This window comes from Microtus pennsylvanicus, chromosome 9 (assembly GCF_037038515.1).
Source record: "Microtus pennsylvanicus isolate mMicPen1 chromosome 9, mMicPen1.hap1, whole genome shotgun sequence".
Lineage (NCBI taxonomy): Eukaryota > Metazoa > Chordata > Mammalia > Rodentia > Cricetidae > Microtus > Microtus pennsylvanicus.
The window spans coordinates 16,049,204-16,067,119 of record NC_134587.1 but is presented as its reverse complement, the minus strand read 5'-3'; the positions used below and the strand labels follow the sequence as shown (position 1 = coordinate 16,067,119).

At 42.6% G+C, this 17,916-nt stretch overlaps 1 protein-coding gene across 2 annotated transcripts in view; it reads left to right on the top strand.

Annotated features, from left to right (window-relative positions):
* Csrnp3 (cysteine and serine rich nuclear protein 3) overlaps positions 1-17,916 on the top strand; it is a 172,205-nt gene that overhangs the window by 2,050 nt on the left and 152,239 nt on the right. The window contains exon 2 of one of the 2 annotated variants that reach the window (XM_075985003.1): positions 14,428-14,589. The exons of the other annotated variant lie outside the window; for it this stretch is intronic. The gene's annotated coding sequence lies outside the window, so the exon portion shown is untranslated. The remainder of the gene's footprint in view (positions 1-14,427; positions 14,590-17,916) is intronic. 2 annotated transcript variants of the gene reach the window in all.

The following is a 17,916-nucleotide window of genomic DNA, read 5'->3' as shown; positions in this document are numbered from 1 at the left end:
CATCATCTTTCCTCTCAGGCACTGGCAGACGTCTGCATGGCTTATAAAAAGGAGACAACTGTGGCAGTTTCTACTGCAGTCTGTGGGAGGTGTGTGTGTGTGTGTGTGTGTGTGTGTGTGTGTTGTACTGGAGGCAAAAGAGAGGAAAAGGCCTGAAAGAAGATACAGCATATGAAAGCCAAGGCTCTTCGGGAAGCTATGGCAAGGCGAGGCCATTTGTTTTCCCTTAGTGCTGCCAGCTTTAAGATGGAAATATTAGGTTTGCAGGGCAGATAACTAGTATTGTGGTTTTTGTCTTCTTTTGATTTCATTTTTCTCCCCGTGCTGCAGTGGTTAATAATGTACTGAGTTGAAAGATGAAAATAGAAGAAACATTTCTTTTTTTAATGTATTGCTAACTTAAAAAAAAAGTGCTGGAGATGCGTGCCCGGGCCGTGAACAGTGAGCAATCGTATTGGACACAGTGGAGTGAGGACCGTGTTAGCTCATGTCTAGACCACATTTTACTAATTCAGTCATTTTCTTACCTTGATAATCTACCTAATGAATAAAAGACTTCATTCTAGCAAGATTAAAAAATTGTTTTAATATTAAGGTTATTCATTTTTAATTAAATACTTTTAAATATATGTACATATATATTTGAAGTATTTGTCTTTGTTTGGAATAAAGCATTTGTTGTATATGGCTTCCCTTTATAAGAAAAAAAAAGCTCCTCACAATTATCATTGCTCTAGACAATTTCTCAAATTAAAATATTTTCATTACATGCGCTTTGAAGACAGCATTGTCATCCCAAACACCATTTCCTTTATCATTTGTGAAGAAGAATCATCATAATGCGTTAGTTTTGGTATTATTGTTATAATGCAAATGAGGTTTTCAATCCTGTTATCTCTTTCCCGCTTGTTTGAATAACTTTGACAGGGAGTATTTGGTTTTCATAATAGTTATCTTAGCCGCCTAGACTTAGCCTTAGCAGTGCAGCAAGTACAGGTCTGTGCACTTAACCACGTGCTAAAGGATTTACTATCTGACCAGTACATTATATGCAGCTAAACTCCCTGGGTGCATCACCGCCTTGCTTTTCAGGGGGCCTTAGGATAGTGGGGGGTATTTAGTTTTTCTCAATTAATGTGAACAGATTACTCCCGAGATAACACTTTCAGCATAAACGATGGTGACATTGAAAAGTGGACTAACAAGCAGGAGGACCAAGAATTGCTCAAGTGACCTGTGCAGATAACCTCATGAGCAGGCACAATTATCTAGTGTACTCCAAGTTTCTGAAGATTATGTACCAAATACACTTATTATCCACCTTAGATAGAAATACAGTTTACTGCTTGCCTCTACAAAGTTTTTATGTTCTTTTGTTTTCTAAAAATGGCTCGCTACCATTTTAGATGCGTTTGTACAGGCCTCTCAAGTCTCATAAAATATACTAAGGAAAATGAATATTTAATAGCTTCCTCCATAATATTGTTAGGCAACTTCATATCTGTAGTAGAAATGTGATAGTTTGGCAAATGACCCCATATTTCTGGAAATGGGAAGGGCTGGGGTTTACAAGAAAGGGTAACAATATCCGGGTAGGAAAGCATGGGTCCGGTTTCCCCAGTTTCACAGATGCTACATACTTTAGGTGATCCAGACAAATGAAAACCCACATTAGCGTGTGCCCTGCCAGGTGCCATAACTCAAGACTATTACCGGTCAGATGATATTCCTGCTTTCATCTACATGAATACCCAGTTTTTAGTGTAGGGTTGGTTACACAGGAATGAAATGGGAATTGACACCACGTAGTTGCTGCTCTTCCAGTCCTATTTTCACGCATCCAGGAGCCAGGCACGGAATTCGTTATCGAGCCAATGACATCATTTGGATCCTCCACAAATCTCAGCCAGTGGGCGGGACCTTGCATTTCTCAGTCAGCTGTTTAGATCTCAATTATAGTGGACTTTTTTTGACCTAAAAATTCTTGAATGTACAAATTTTGTAAACAGACTTGGTTTAAGATTTCAAACATTTTATTCAAGGTGTGATGAGTTGGCTAAGTGTTGGTGCTTTCTATGCAATGTGTATTGGCCAGGATGTCATGAACAAGAGAAAAATTTGATGGATATTAGACTCGTCATTTAAAAAGATAGATAAGATGGGCTGGGGAGATGGCTCAGTGGTTAAATTACTTGCTATGTAAGCAAGAGGACTGGATTTGGAGCTCTAGAACCCATGCTTATATCGGGCAAGCACACCGTTAGCCAAGTCCCTGAAATTCTGCTATGTCAAGATTTGAATGAGAGACACTGCCTCAAATAATAAAGGAGAAAATTGGTAGAAGAATATTCCCAATATCTGTATGAGTTCTCCACACACATGTGCACATTCATGTATGCATATCTTCCTTTACCCATGGGTGCCTATACATGTGAACATGCATTTGCACACATGCATAGCACATGAGAAAATAAAAGGAGATATAGCCACGTCATATATTTCTCAAGAGCCCTTATATTAAGGGTATGTCCAGTTTATCAAAATAGTTCAAAACAGTAAGGAATCATGGCGTATGCAATATAATTCTGTTTTTTTTCCTGATTCACTTGTACATTAGTTAAAAACGAAATTAACTTAAAAGAAAAACAACGTTGATGGAGGAAGGTCATTGGCTAATAAAGGAACTGCCTTGGCCCATTTTATTGGTTAGGACATAGGTAGGTGGAGTAAACAGAACAGAATGCCGGGAGGAAGAGGAAGTGAGCTCAGACTCCACAGCTCTGCTCTCGGGAGCAGGCAGACGCCTGAGAGAGACACCATGCCCCGCTCCCGGGCAGACACACGCGATGAAGCTCCGACCTAGAATCTTCCCGGTAAGACCGGTGCTCACAGATTATTAGAGATGGGTTGATCGGTATATCAGAATTAGCCAGTAAGGGCCAGAGCTAAAGGGCCAAGCAGTGATTAAATGAATACAGTGTCTGTGTAATTATTTCGGGGCATAAGCTAGCCGAGCAGGCGGCTGGGGTGTTGGGGACGCAGCCCCGCCGCTGCTCTTATTACTACACAACATGCTTTTTGCAAAAGTTAATGTCTTTAATCAAAATTTAGCACACAGTCTTTCGTCAATATTCATTTTTTTGTATGCTGTACATTTTAGGCTCTGCTCCCTAGGAGCATGTGACTGATGCACAGAGCTATCTTCCTGGAGTCTTCATTTCAGACACTAAGGCATAGAAAATTATTCTTGAGGGGTAGAGGGAAACTAAGCCTTTGCTTGTCCACAATTGTGATCTCCAACGACCATGTCTTTACATTAAATGTGGGACGTGTTGCGTTAAAGACTGTGTAGAAGAGATTTGGAGTTAGGGAGGGCTTTGGAAGCATGTAAAAATGCATGACTGGCCAGATGGTCTCCAGGGCGTAACAGCATTTTGGAGCTTCAGAGAATTCTGCACTTAGACCTTTTCTGGTTCCCAGTGAGGCTGGTGGGTTTGATTTGCTGTCACTATCCCCTTCACTGTTTACAGGTTTGACAACAGGGTCAGAAGCATAGTTAGTGTGTTTTCTAGCAAGTGTCTAAACAGTTGCTTGCTGTCGCATCATGGAACCACCACAAATATTTAATAAATGAAACAATTTCCTAAGCAGCAGGAGGGATGAATATCTGTACAAATCTCTCTTTCTCTCCCTCCCTCCCTCCCTCCCTCCCTCCCTCCCTTTTTTCTTTCCCTGGGTTAGCCATGACAAGTTATTGGTTCCCAGGCAGTTCTGGTTGTGATGGTGTCAGCTTAGTAGGGGCAAAGTGATTCTCAGAAAGGTTTATTTTTCTTTTGTTTCCCTGCCACTAAGTCATAGACATTCTTGTTTTACTTAATCAAAATTCCTTCCTTCCTTCCTTCCTTCCTTCCTTCCTTCCTTCCTTCCTTCCTTCCTTCCTTCCTTCCTTTTTTAGATGACAAGTCTCAATTTTTAGACTGTCTACCCACTGTGATGCCCAAACCCTCTAGGGGTCCCACAGAAGTCAAACAGCTCTGGCTGTCAAATGAGAAGTTGAGCTTGGAGACTGTGTTATAACCTTTTCTTTTGAGATTATTACACAATAGACAAATGAGGCTATGGAGTGAGAAGCACCTTCCTTGTCCTGCACTGCCTGGACTGTTTCCTGCGTGTGGTCATTGTATCTGTTCTCTCTAGCTTTCTCCAAACCATCTAAGTTATAGCTGCCACATCAGGGCCTTACACAATCCCTGATAGGTAGTTTGTGTTCCAAATTGTGTTGCTGACGAAATTATGAAGTGAGTGATGGTCTCAGCCAGCCAGCCTCCTAGTCTCTTCTAACCCCTCAGTGACAGGCGCACCTCGATTCACCCACATTCCTTTCCTTTCCTGTACTTCTCCAGGAATGCTCTTCAGAGTGACAGCATCCATGTCACAGAAATGTCATGAAGCCAGGCAAATTTTCCCGCTGCAGATTTTTATTGTCTAAGATGCCACTTGAGTTTTCCTGTGCTAATGAGGGATTTCATCTGCATGCGCTCCCCATTTCACGCTTCTCGTCTTTGCTTCATTATAAGGTGGCAGCCAGCCCTCCATGTTAGCTGGCATCGCAGCCACAGATTCAAATACAGGATGGACATAGTCAAAGGAAAAAGGAAGAGAGCGTAACAACCGCGAGCATCATGTCTTCACGGCATCTGGCTTTACACAGGATGCAGAGGCTGTCCGTCATAAACCGTAGGAGGCCACTAGTGTGCCTTGTAGAATCCTGTGTGTTTTCACAGGTACAAACACTTGTGCATTTTAGGACAGAGAGGGTTCTTGGAACAATCCCTCACAATACTGAGAAGTGACTTCTACATTCTATATACGTTCACTCAAAGCATCCTATATTCAGCAAATTAATTAGCTGCAAATTAATGTAATTAAGTCACATTAATATGTAAGTATGAATATTGATGCATAAAACATAGTATATATTAAGCACATCTCTTTTACATTTATTGCGGGGGGTCAATGAACCCCACTTTGTTATGATTAAGATGTCCAGTAATGTGTGGGGCTTGTGGGTATAGCTCAGTAAAAGAGAGCTTGCCTAGCTAGAATGAGGCCCAGGGCTTGACTCCCAGCACTGAAAAAAACAAACACAAACACACAAGGGAAAAAAAAAACAAGTAAACAAAACCATTGTTCAGAAGTGATTTTCTGACAATTACGCTGTGCTCTGCTATAATAATCCTAAATCCCAATGCGGGGCAGTGCCAAATAAAGCAAGCATAGGTCTTTTCACACGGAGACTCGGTGCCATTTTACCGAATCCTAATACAGGTCAAGGCAAAGGAGAGCAGATAATGCGGGAAGGTTGACGTCTTTACTAAAATTACCAACACAACCAAGTAGAAAGGATGGAAGGAAGAAGAGTGAAGGGAGAAAAGCAGGATGGGGGGACAGGGGAGGGAAAGTGTGTGGGTGGTGGGGGAGACAGAGAGAGAAAATGAGAATATGTATCAGGGCCCTGAAAAGAAAGGGAAGGAAAAGAGGAAAGGGGAAAGGAAAGGAAGGGGCGGGCAACTGAGAGGGAGAGAAGGAGGCCAGTTTTAAGCAATGAGGTGATGCTGAGGGAGTGAGAAAGCACGGTGCATGGTTCCAGATGTGCAGACATCTGGGTTTGGGTTCTGGTTTTGCAATCTACCTCTATAACCTTGCCTTTATTATCTAATCTCTTTGTGCTTCGACCTTCACCCCCCCCCCCCCATGATATCAACAATAGCAATAGTTAATGAGGTGGTGTATCCTGTTAGTTTTCTATCACAAGCATAACAGGTAAACCACTCACACATGTTAGCTTAGAACACCCAGACTCAGACGTCCTGAACAGCATGGCTGTACTCATTGATCAGGGTCCCACAGGCTGGACCCCCAAATGTCGGTTCAACTGAGTTCTTGTCGCTTGCTGTAATGCATGTCTCATTCGAAGCTTCTCATGTTGATGGTAGAATTCAGCTCCTTAGACTGATTGTCGAGAACCGTGTTCCTAGAGGTTGTGTGCTTTCCGTGCCGTTCATTTCTAGCTCCACACAAAGGATCATTCTCACACTGAATCCCTCTCGTTCTTATTATATAACTTCTTGTCAGTGGTTTCTCAACATGGGGGTCGCGACCCCAAAGACCCTTTCATGGGGTTCGCCTAAAACCATTGGAAAACACAGATATTTGTGTTACCATTTATACAGTAGCAAAATTACAGTTATGAAATAGCAACTAAAATAATTTAATGTTCAGGGTTACCACAACAAGGAGAACTGTATTAAAACTGGTCACAGCATTAGGAAGGCTGAGAACCGCGCTCTTGTCCCCCTTTGAAGGACTTGGGTGATTAGGTCATAGCTGCGTCCTCCCCCCCTGCCCCAATCAGATCACTGGTATGAAACCCTTTTTTGCCACATTCTGTATAATCATGAGTGTGATCACCAGAGTGGGTTCTCATTATTTTCACAACAGTGGACTAAAGTAAACATGTATACGAGGACCAGAGAATGCCAACGACTCTTCTGGAATCCTGTCTGCCACTCACCTGAAACACTGGAATGGTGTCTCGTGCAAAATAGGCAATATGTGTATGTTAACAATAATTATTAATTTGAGTAGCTGACAAATTTGCAAAAAAAAAATCGAAAACGTCCTGCATTATTGGCACAGGCATGGTAAAAAAACGTATCCAAGAGCACCATCCAAGACCTAAATTGACTGGGCACCGTGGCACACGCCCTTAGTCCCAGCATGTGGGAGGCAGAAGGAGGGGGATCTCTGATCTGAGTGTGAGGCCAGCCTGGTCTACAGAGCGGGTACCAAGACAGGCTCCAAAGCTACACACACACACACACACACACACACACACAAACCCTGTCGCGGGGAAAAAACAAAAAACAAAACAAAACACAACCAAATTGACAACCAAGCTGGCAAAGCGTTTGGAAACACCATTATTCCACCTTTAGGAACTTGTCTCGCGGTTGTTTGTGACAATATAAAAATATGATAAAATGGTACTGTGATTTACATGTGTTTCCTCTGAGTATGTATCTTTGAAAAGAGCCCAGCATCCTCTTTTAGAAGTTTAATTAAATATTTATAGTACAGTTAGTCTGTGCAATACTCTATAGCCCTAAATACAAAACCAAAAGCCAATTAGACAGCGACAGAATGGGATGTTTTTGCTGCATAACTGGGGAAATTACAGCGTATGAAACTGTGTGTGTCCTGTTAGTACAGTCACAGCCCTTCCTGGACTGTGAGGTAGGCTTTAGGTAAAATCTGATGGTTTGAACAAGCATGCCCTGACAACTTCCCTCAGATTTGTCCCATGTCAAAATAAGCATCGAGGAGTGGGAGGCAGGCTTTTATGTAGGGTGTGGCCGCTCAGTAGGGAAAGATCTAGACATTGCCCATGTTCACCACTGAGGAGGAGGGTGCCCCCAATGGAAGATTTCCACTTTTTACCCATCTTTGCAGTGGTCATCTATGCGAAGACCCCCAAAAGCAAGCAGTGCATCTTGGTCCCTCACCCCTACTTTGTCATCCTGCCTTGTGTTAATAATTTGGTTAAATTTCACTCTCAGCAAATGTTTGTTTGCATGAAATTGATAAAGAGCTCAGTTTCTTACAGTTCTGGAAGTGGGTCGGACAAGATCAAAGGGTTGCATTTAATAAGGGTTCTCTTGATGCTGCATGTCATGGTGGAGGGAGGCCAGTTACATTGCTCAGCAGGTAAAGGCTGGTGCCACCCAACATGATGAACCTGGGCATGATTCCAGAACTCACGAAGTGAAAGGAGAGAAGCAACTCCTTCAAGTTGCCCTTCTCTGATCTTTATATACCTGCTACGCCAAGTATGCATATTGCACACGCATGCACGCACATGCGCGCACACACACACACAGAGACGCTCTAAATAAAGAAATGAGTAAATGGATGAATGTTAAAAAAGATATTCCTTCGAAGGAGGTGAGAAAGCATGGCAGCATAAGAGAGAGAGAGCACAGGAGAGGTGGGGAGCAGAATCCGAGCTGTCCAGACCTTAGGGTGTGACTTGTTCTGCTTTAGCTCTGTGATGCTTCCTGGAATAGATCATTCTCACGGATGGCAGGAAGGTGTAGAAATTATCAGTCGCGAGAACACCTGGAATGTGTAGTCTGACACTGTCAACGAGCTCCTCATTAGCCCAGCTTTATAAGTGAGAAAACTCCAGGAAATTAAGTCAGCCACCCATGAAATTGTAAGGAATCGTCAAATCATGTTTGTAGCAATGGGCTTTCCATCAAATGGGTAATTTCTGGTGAGTCTTGGGACTATGTATTAAAAAAAAGATTCTCCCAGGATTGTTTTCCAGTTGACCTGAGATACAGCCCGCAGTGATGAACACCACATCCCACTGTGGGACAACTTCTCCTCTAGGGATTCTTTATCCCTTGCGATTTTATTTTCTATCTGTTACCCCCGAGATCTTAGCATTCAAATCCCACAGATGTGCTTTTAGCTGGGGGATCTGGATGTCCCCAGACATGTGGGTAAAAATGCTTCTTCCCAGCTGCTATCGGAGATTTGGTTCTAAGATGTTTGCCTCATCCCCCACAACTAGCCTGATTTCTTCTGCTTTTTGTTCTTTTATGACTAAATCCTTGACGAAAATCAATGCCAAGACCTTCTAGGCTCCCAATTGTGCTTTTTCTCATTTAGAGATTTCTTGGTCTTCAAAATCTCATCACCATGTTTTGGCTTCCTTGACCTGTGTCCCCAGAATTGTTCAGTCTGCTTTCATTTTTAACCTTTATCTCTCTGTAGCAATCCAAGCCCGTGATTGTACCGGGGCTACCTGGTCAGCATTGCTTTAGTGGGAATGAGAGCAGGATGTGAAAACAGCACGGGATGGTGATAGGTGCGGGCCTGCTGTTCAGTGTACATGGTTATTCGGGAATATAACCCATAATATAAACCTCGACATAGAGTATTTCCTCTATGACACTTGTTGGATAAGCCAAAACCCAGGGTCTGTGGAGACGCACTTCTAAGCTCTCCACTAACTTTAGAAAATTAACTTTCATTTGTAGAAATTTCGTCAGACCCAGCATTCTTCACAGGTCTTCTCTCAAAACAACAAATTAGATTTTACCTTTTTATTCTAGTGATCTTTCCTGAGTCAGTAGCTAATTCAGTTATTTCTCATGTATGTCCTCATAAAATCTAGCTTATAAGTTAATGACTTAAATTTTCTACACTGACTCCAGTAATCTGCTTTCTCTTTTGAGTTTCTGGGCACATACATAATTACTATACTGTTGTTTTAAACATTGTAATCCAAAGTATCATTATTCTATATTTTACTCCATTTAGGTTGCTATGGCAAAATACCATGGACTGGGTAGATTAATAACAACAGAAAAAATACTTTTCACTCTTCTGGAGCATGGAAACCTAGAATCACGATGTCATTCTAGTCTGTCTCTGGGGAGACTTGCTTCCTAAGCCTTCTTCTCTGTAAGCTCACAGAATGGGAAGGAATTTGGGCAGGGCTGAGGGGCTCTTAGAAGGAAAATATTTATGAACCTCAGTGACATAATGATTCCTCTAGAACTCTCCTCTTGATGCTATCACCTTGAGTTAAGTTAGGGCTATAACATTTGTGACGTTGCAGCAATGCAGGAGCAAAAGCATTCATGATCCCCTGATTGCAGCCCAAATTGTAATTATTTTTTATATTAGGACTAATACAGTATTGCCAGTAGGCAGATTTCAGAAACCTAACAGGCCCCACACATTTCGCATGTAGGAAAGGTGGGACCTTGTCATGGAACCCTGAGGTAGAACTCAGACATATTCGATTTACGGCAGATAGACAGCAAATGCAATACTCGCTGCTAGGAAATATCAGTCAAGTCGTCTATAGTTCTGATTTTGATAACGTTCCTTTCCGGTTATGAAGTCTCAACAATTCTGCGTCATAGGGTGATTTCAAATATGCTTAGGATTTTCACTTACTGTAGATGAAAAAATTAAAAAAAACCCTCATTAAAAAGCCTTCATAGTAACTTCCTAAAACATATCCCTCCCACCCATCACTGCAGATATCTGAATGGGAATAGTATCCTAATCTCTCACAGCCTCATTCCTCTTGAATGGTTTTTGTGTTACCACGAAAGTATTACATGGTGATTTCAGGAATGGAGTCAGACGGTAGAAACCGGGACGAGATTGGTGAAGACAAGGCAGGATGAACAGTTTTCTCTTTCTTCTTCCTTTTTTTCCCCTGTCCCTTCTCCCCTTCTTTCTGCCTCCCTCCCCTTTCCCACTCAAATGCCCAACTATACATTTCAGGCTTTCTCTAATTAACACCAGAAAGAGAGGTACACCTGAGTTCCGTTGGATGCCTTCTCTTTCAACTGATGGGGGCTTTAGTTCATGGGTCAGGGTGCCCAGTGGTCACAGTCATGCAAAAACATCCACTGAGAAAGTGGCTTCGGGAACTTGTCTTGGGGACTCAAACAATGCAGTTCATAGGCCACAGAGGGTGGGTTTTAGGAAGAAATTTTATTGTATTATTCGGAGGTGGAGCTTAGTAGAAAAAAATCAGAGATACTGGGTAACTGGAGGAGTCCCGTCAGTGGCATGATGTCATGCTTTCAATCTGAGACACTCTCCAGGATTGATGGCAGAAACTAAAGTGAGGCATGGAGATGAGCTGGGGTGTCACTGAGTTAGGCCTTTTTTGTGTTAGGTGGACTTTAACTTAGGAATTGGGTTGTAGGACATGGAGTTACCCAAAGTGTTTACTGAGGCCTTTCCTCTAACTTCAGGTGGACTTTAGCTGAAGAATTCAGGCATTAGATACTCACAATTACACACAAAGTCTACTGGGTCAGTGACCAGTGTGTTTTTGTCTCATGACTTTGAAGAGTGAAATTCAAGGCCCACAGAGGGGGAGTTTTTCGGAAGAAGGTTCATTGTAGATTCATAGGTGAGAGTTTGAGAGAGTTGAGAAAGAGGAACTCCTGGGTGGCAGGGGCAGATCCAGGAATGGGTGTCAGCAGGTGCTATGCTGTGTAGCTTCTTGGCAGGGTTCTCGACCTCAGGAGAAGAGACAACAAAGAAACAGGGGCCAGAGCCCTTCTGGCGTGCCTGTTTCCTGTCAGGGACATCCCTGGAACTCTATTGCTTTGGGATCTCTGTCCTACATAACCAGTTTCTGTCACCTGTTCTCAGCATAGTGGACATGTGCTTAGCACATCCAGACATCAAATACAAATTGAGAAAAATCTAACAAATGCTTTATATTGATTCCACATCATGACTGAAATCAATTAAAGACCTTCCCCAAGCTACTCTGCAAGACTTAAAACACCTCCACATGAGTGGCTTGAAGGGAAGCAGATTCTTCCCACCATAGGTTAAGCACTGTCTGCAAGAGAGTTTTTAAGGACAGACCACTAGATTTCAAACAAAGCCTACATGGAGCCCAAGCCTTGAACTTCTTGCAGAGCAGGTAGTAATTTTACATTTGTCTTAAAAAGAAAAATATTGACTGAGCAACCTTAGGAGGACACGACTAAAGCAGGTATTTTTACTTTTAATTCTAAATCAACAAATAAATACTTGCAATGATTACTATTAATTTATAACCACCCCCTCTATTTATTTCTTTAACTTGATAAAGAAATGATTACTTTTTATCACTAATTTTATTTGCCAAAGAAGCCTACAAAGTGGCACAAAGTATCTGAATTATTCTATTGAATAGTAGCAGCAAGATTTCACCACCATTATCAAGTAATTGATAAGTGTACACACACACACACACACACGTACAGGTATGCACACATGCCAGAATCCTGCAATGACTTCTTCTCAATTAGAAAAATGTTAAAAACCTTTTAAATTCTGCTTTCTATTCCCTGTCTAATTTCACCACTAGCATGCTCTTCTTGGGCCTTTGACACACAACTGTTCTTTTGTCCTGGACCATTCTTCTTCAAAGTCCCAGGTGCCAACTCACCTTCTTGTCCATATTTCTTCTTTGTGACACTCACCAAACAAAAATTAAATGTCCTCTATATGGCCAGATTACGGTCACTATATCCCTCAAGTGTTTGTTTTTCTCTTTAGAAGTTAACCTTCATATAACATATTATATATTTAAGTTCGTTTGTATGTTGTTAGCTTGCCTCTGCCCACATCATTAGCTCCCAGTAGATGAGTCCCATCATACAATAGTAAGAAGTTTGGTTTGTTTTTTTTTAAAAAAATACATTGCTTCATTGCCATTCTCTATCATCTAAAATAATATCAGTGGTGCTAGAGACATAATTTAGGTAAGAATGTTTGCTGTTATTCCAGAGAACCCAAATTCAGTTCTTAGCTCCCATGTTTGGGAGCTCACAATTGCCTATAATTCTAGGCTCATGGCATCCAACATCGTCTTCTGGCCTCTGTAGGTACCTGGACTCACATGTACATACCCAGCACAGATCCGCGCTCATACACACAAGTATAAGTAAACTAAATCTTAAAAACATAACAGTGTAAACATGAGAAAATACAGTAACCGTTTACCAAGTAAATTACACATGCCTGCCAGAGAGGCAGAAATGATCAATGAAGACACTCAATTGGAAAAACAAGCAAATAAAAACTCATCACGAGACACTGCTGATGGTAGCTGGAGATGGTGAGGTGAGAGAAAGCTTTTGAAGATGAGAACCGTGTGCCAGTGGGGAGCCTGGGGAACCAGAGGGCACAGATTCAGAGGAAGCCTGTTACCCAAGAGACTTGGAGCTAAAATGTCCCCCGGAACTGTAGTCACCTAAATTAAGGGAAACTATCTGGTCAATAATGACAGAAAGAGAGGGGACAGACCCCAAAGTAGACCTTTCAAAAATAAATCCCTGAAGTTTGACTTTCCATACTACTAGAAGCCATGTCTTAAGTTGCCATATTGAGGGCTGTCTTAAGCGGTCACTTCCCCTTTGTGGCTCTTGCTGCCAGGGTTTCTTGTGCTCTTGGTTTGCTCAGCGATGCATGGCTGGCTAAGGGCATTTGTAGGCCTGTGTTGTTTGATACCCCAGGCAGTCAACCATCTAAGTCACTGATGCTGATCATTCTGGTCTGTGCTGTTGAATCAGTACAATGTGGGCTTCAAATTACAGCGTAATTTGAAAGTTGCTTCTTTAGCTTTGTACCCAGAATCAATAAGTGATAAGCGGACGTGGACCATAAAGTCTAGTACTGCAAAGTGACGCTTCCGGATATGTAAACAAGGCACTCGCCAGGTTACAGTAGGTTAGACTGTGAAAGCCTGTAGCCAAAAAGACCTAGTCCCAGGTAGGCATCTCTCACGCAGCCCTGGCAATGCGGCTTTCTATTTAGCACATCTCAGAGCCCACCACCTACTGTCTACTTGTTTGGGAGGCTGTTTATTCTTGCAGTGGTGTATCATTTTCCCTTAGAAAAGGCCTATTTCTTGGTAGCCTTGTTACAAACAGCACATAAAAGAGACAAGGAAGAAGACTGCATGATTTTTAGCACAGCTGATCCCGTTCCCTCCTGAAGTTCGGCCCCTGTAGGTGTTTGTGTTTGCAACCCCTGGTTATGTTTTCTCTATAGATGCAGAGAAATTGTTACTCTAAGTGGTTTAATGATTCATCAGACTTGACATTAACAATTTTTTAAAATTGTGAATCTACCTGCGTCTGACTGACTCTCCCAGCCTGTGTTACCACCAAGAGTGAAGAATTAATGCTTTATCCAGCAAAAAGATTTGGGGACTAGTCTGTCATGTGTAAAATCTATTCAGCTCTCCTTAGCAGCCCTTGAATATTCCCTGTGGCTTGGCTGAATTGACTGGAAACAAGATAAGTCATCTAAATTCTGCAGGTATTGCCATTCCTAGCAACCAATTTGATTTTTGATGGACAAAGAGCCCCAGGAAAGTAGATGCCTTTGTATATGAGAAAAAAGAAATCCCCAACAAGATAGACATACCCTCATCAGCATGCTCCCGGTATGACAGCGTGCAAGTGAGTGATCCATTTTGTTCTGAACTCCGGCTCTGCCAACGCAGTACGCGCTTTAGCAGAACAAATCAAAGGAATGTATTTGACTTGTGTTTTGGCATCTGAAAACACGAAGCCATATTTCCTCATGCGGCATTCTTCCTATCCCACATTTTTTTAATTTGAGCTCTTTCTCACAGACACCAGTGCCAGAATGAGAATGAAAAGTAAGAGTGAACCAGGGTGTCATTGCTCACCACGCTTCCCAGTGTTACAGCAAGTGCTGTCTGTGGTTCAGAGTACCCGACCCCAAGAAGACACTCAGTCCTTGACTATGCAGTCAACGGGCACAGATTTCAATCCTTGGCTCCCGTTCCTTCTGCAGGTCCATGTGACAGCTATGAGTGGAATTTTAAAGGGGACCTTTGAAGAAGCTGACAGCGCCTCCCTCTGCTCCTCTGTGCAGGAATCAGATGATGAAGTTTTTAGCTGTGACAGTGCTGAGGGTCTTGATAGTATCAGTCTGTCCATACCTGATCATTTACCTGTGAGTATCTGAAGCCGTATTTCATGTTTTCCTTCCTCTACATCATTTTTGGATGGTTCGTTCTTGGGGGCTTCAGCTTACTTAATTCTACTCCCAAGTTCTTTATCATACAAATGCATCTGAAAGTATCATTGTTTAATTAGTCCTCAAGGTATGCGCCCCCCCCATCTCTAATGGGATGGGTCTGGAGGAGGCAGAATTTAATTAGCAGTAAGCAGACAGCAACTGAGAACCATTTCATCTTGGCTTTCTAAACTAGGTCTTTGTTTGAGAAATCGAATTAATGGTATCTGATACTGTAATCACGGTCAGTGGGTTGGGAAGTATTTGACATCCAAGTGTTGTACACTCACGTAGACTAGACTTGATTTTGTAATTTTGAAGATCAATCCCAGATTCTTGCACATGCAAGGTGCGTACTTTGCCACTGAGACACATCCTTAGGACAGAGAAAGGGGGAGGAGAGGAGAGGAGAGGGGAGGGGACAAGGGAAGAGAACCACCAAGCTTGATGAACCCACATGGTGGAAGGAGAGAACCCGTGCTTGAAAAGTGTCCTCTGACCTCCTCATACACGCCCACACGTATTCGGACACACATAGAAATAAATAAATAAATGTGATATAGTAATTAAGCGGATTTCAGAAGAAGATATGGTGCTACAAAAGCCAGACTCTGAAAGGTCTGAAATTTTACAGACAGAGGCAAAACTCAGATGTGAGGCTAGGCTCATGAACTAGAGTAAAGATGGCTTTCTTTACATATTTACATCTAAGGAGATTAACGTGAAGAAAACGAGTGGAATCGTAGGATATGTTCTGATTTATTACCCCACCCATTTTCTTGTAGTATGTATTCTAACTGTTCTTAATAAAAACCTGGAGTCAGATAAAAGGGGGTGAAAGCTAAGAGATCAGAGTAGAGCCATCAACCACTAGAGAGACCTTTTACTTCTACTGATGCTCAGGCCAAAAGGGTGATCCTGTCTTCAGATGGCCTCTGCCTCCCCAGACTGTGTCCTTTGACTGCTCTAAGCTCCCGTCTCCTCCCACCTTATATTCCTCTCTCTGCCCAGCCGTTTCATTCCTCTCTCCACCTCCCTCGTGCTGGGATTAAAGGCGTGGGATCCCAAGTGCTTGGACACCTTTGTGTGAGCTCTCCTTTAGACAGAGTTGATCTCGCTCACCCAGAGTGGCCTTGAACTGTCTGCCTCAGACTCCACAGTCCTGGTATTAAAGGGTATGCTACCACGCCCTGGCCTCTAGTAACTTCTCTTTGCACTTTGATCTTCAGGCAATCCTTATTTGTTAAAACACAAATAAAGTATCATTACACTTTTTAGGGACAGTTATTGTAAGATTGTTTAGTGACACTGTATTTTGGGAGACTGTGCTTTTTTTCTGTTTCCTGCTCTTCCACACCTTCCTCCAAGCAGCTGTACTCTTGAGAAAGGCCTGGATGCTGGCTTTATGTCTTGCTATGACGCTCAATGCCTAGAATGGCATGCAACATTCATTTGATGATGTTTAAATTTTTTTTATTGAGCAAACAGATCCATTCTGATAGTTCTTTCATTCCCTTTTGATGTCGTGCTGGAGTTTGAACTTGTACTTTGTATGTCCTTGACAAGTTCTCTAACACTGAGTTACACTCCCTGCCACAATTCAAAATTTTCAAATGCCGTAAGAACGAGTCAACATGCATTGTATGGAATGCCAAAGAATTAGGTCAATTTTTTTTCTTAAAAAAGAATGAGTCCACTGGAGGCTCACATCGTTAAAAATGCAGTAGTCCACATTGAATGCAAGATGGTGGGGAAAACCCTCCAACAGTACCCCTTCTCTGTGCTTGGAGAGTTGCCTTTTCACGCTGACCACTGCAGAAACTGGGTAGCATTTCTCAATCATTTTCCAGTCAGGCACTCCTGAAAAGCATCCTTGTCTAAGAGGTTGCTTCCCCGAGGAAGCCTCTAATCTGATAGCACAGAGTACTAATCTAGTAGTACAGAAAAGCAAGTTGTACACCTCTGTGATTTTCTTTCTCCTTAAGCTCCAATAGTTTTTCAGTATCCTTGGCTTCCGTGCATCTCCTAAAGTCTCAAATTGGTTCTCTCCTGGAAAAAAAAATCAATCTCAAGACTTCTCTATGCAAGACATCAATTGATTTCTGTGGCTTGTGAGCTCACAAAGTACCTGTAATGTTCATTTAAGCACCATCGGATCTTACAGATGTGGTTCGAGAAGCATTCCGGATGAGAGTGATGTTCTGGCACCTTAGGGAAGGCTAGAGAAAGTGCGGTACAGCAGTTGATCGGAACATTTGAGCAGTTTCCTGGAAGAATAGAAGAGGCAGGTGGGAGTTTCTTTCCAAAATAGTTTGATATGTAGTAACTACTCCATTACCTCTGTAGGGCGCCTGTAGAGGAGGAGACTCAAACCCATCATGGTCAGAGAAGTCTTAGGTGGTAAGCCTTGTTGAGTTTCTTTTCTGTTGGGGTCTTGGTGGTTTTTTGTGTTTTGTTTTTCCCGTCATCAGCTCGGTGATGAACTTGGCTTGGTAATTTTTTTTTTCAGTGTTGAAAGGGAATGTCTGCTGTTTCCCCTTTGGAAGGGAATGGTAATGTTTATCATTTGGTAGATTGCAACTGAGAGCTGCAGAGCTGCGAGTGGGGGGCCCCAGTAGGAGGAGGATGAAGAAGAATGGGCAGATACGATATCCTGGGGACTTTTCTGTCACTGTGGGTTGCACTCGGTCTAGTCTCAAACTCAAAACCTTATTAACTAATGGGAAGCTGGGAAAAAAGAAGAAACCCCACAACCCCACATCTTTTTCTTTAAGAAAAACTGATGGCTTGGTACAGGCTAAGACAAGAGACAGCACTAGTGCTGAATCTCATTTTATGACTCCAGGAACATTAGCAGGGCTTTGGAGAGGAGCTGGGCTGCCTGCCTCTCGCTCTCCAGCTGTGGAGGCCAAGACCACAGAGAGGTCTTGACAAGAGTAAAAATGTGAGCTGTGGCAGGGTAGTTAAATGGCAACCTCTAGACCCCGCCTTTCTACCCAGCCCTGCAGCTCCATGGTTTACTTACTTGACTGACTGCTAAGTATGGCAAACCAGCTCGTCACGGCTGTGACATGGCTGCTGCTTTCCTGCCAACTCCTCCTAGATGGCAAGTGCATCTGTCTTTTGGCAAACGCAAATGAGTCAAGAAATGGTATAGCAGAGAAGTCATTCTGCGTGGAGTGGCAGTCTGCTTCCCCTTTCTGCTAGGAAGCGACAGGGCAGGTTTTCCTCGTGTGTCGCTGATGGAAATATCGCAGAGCAAAT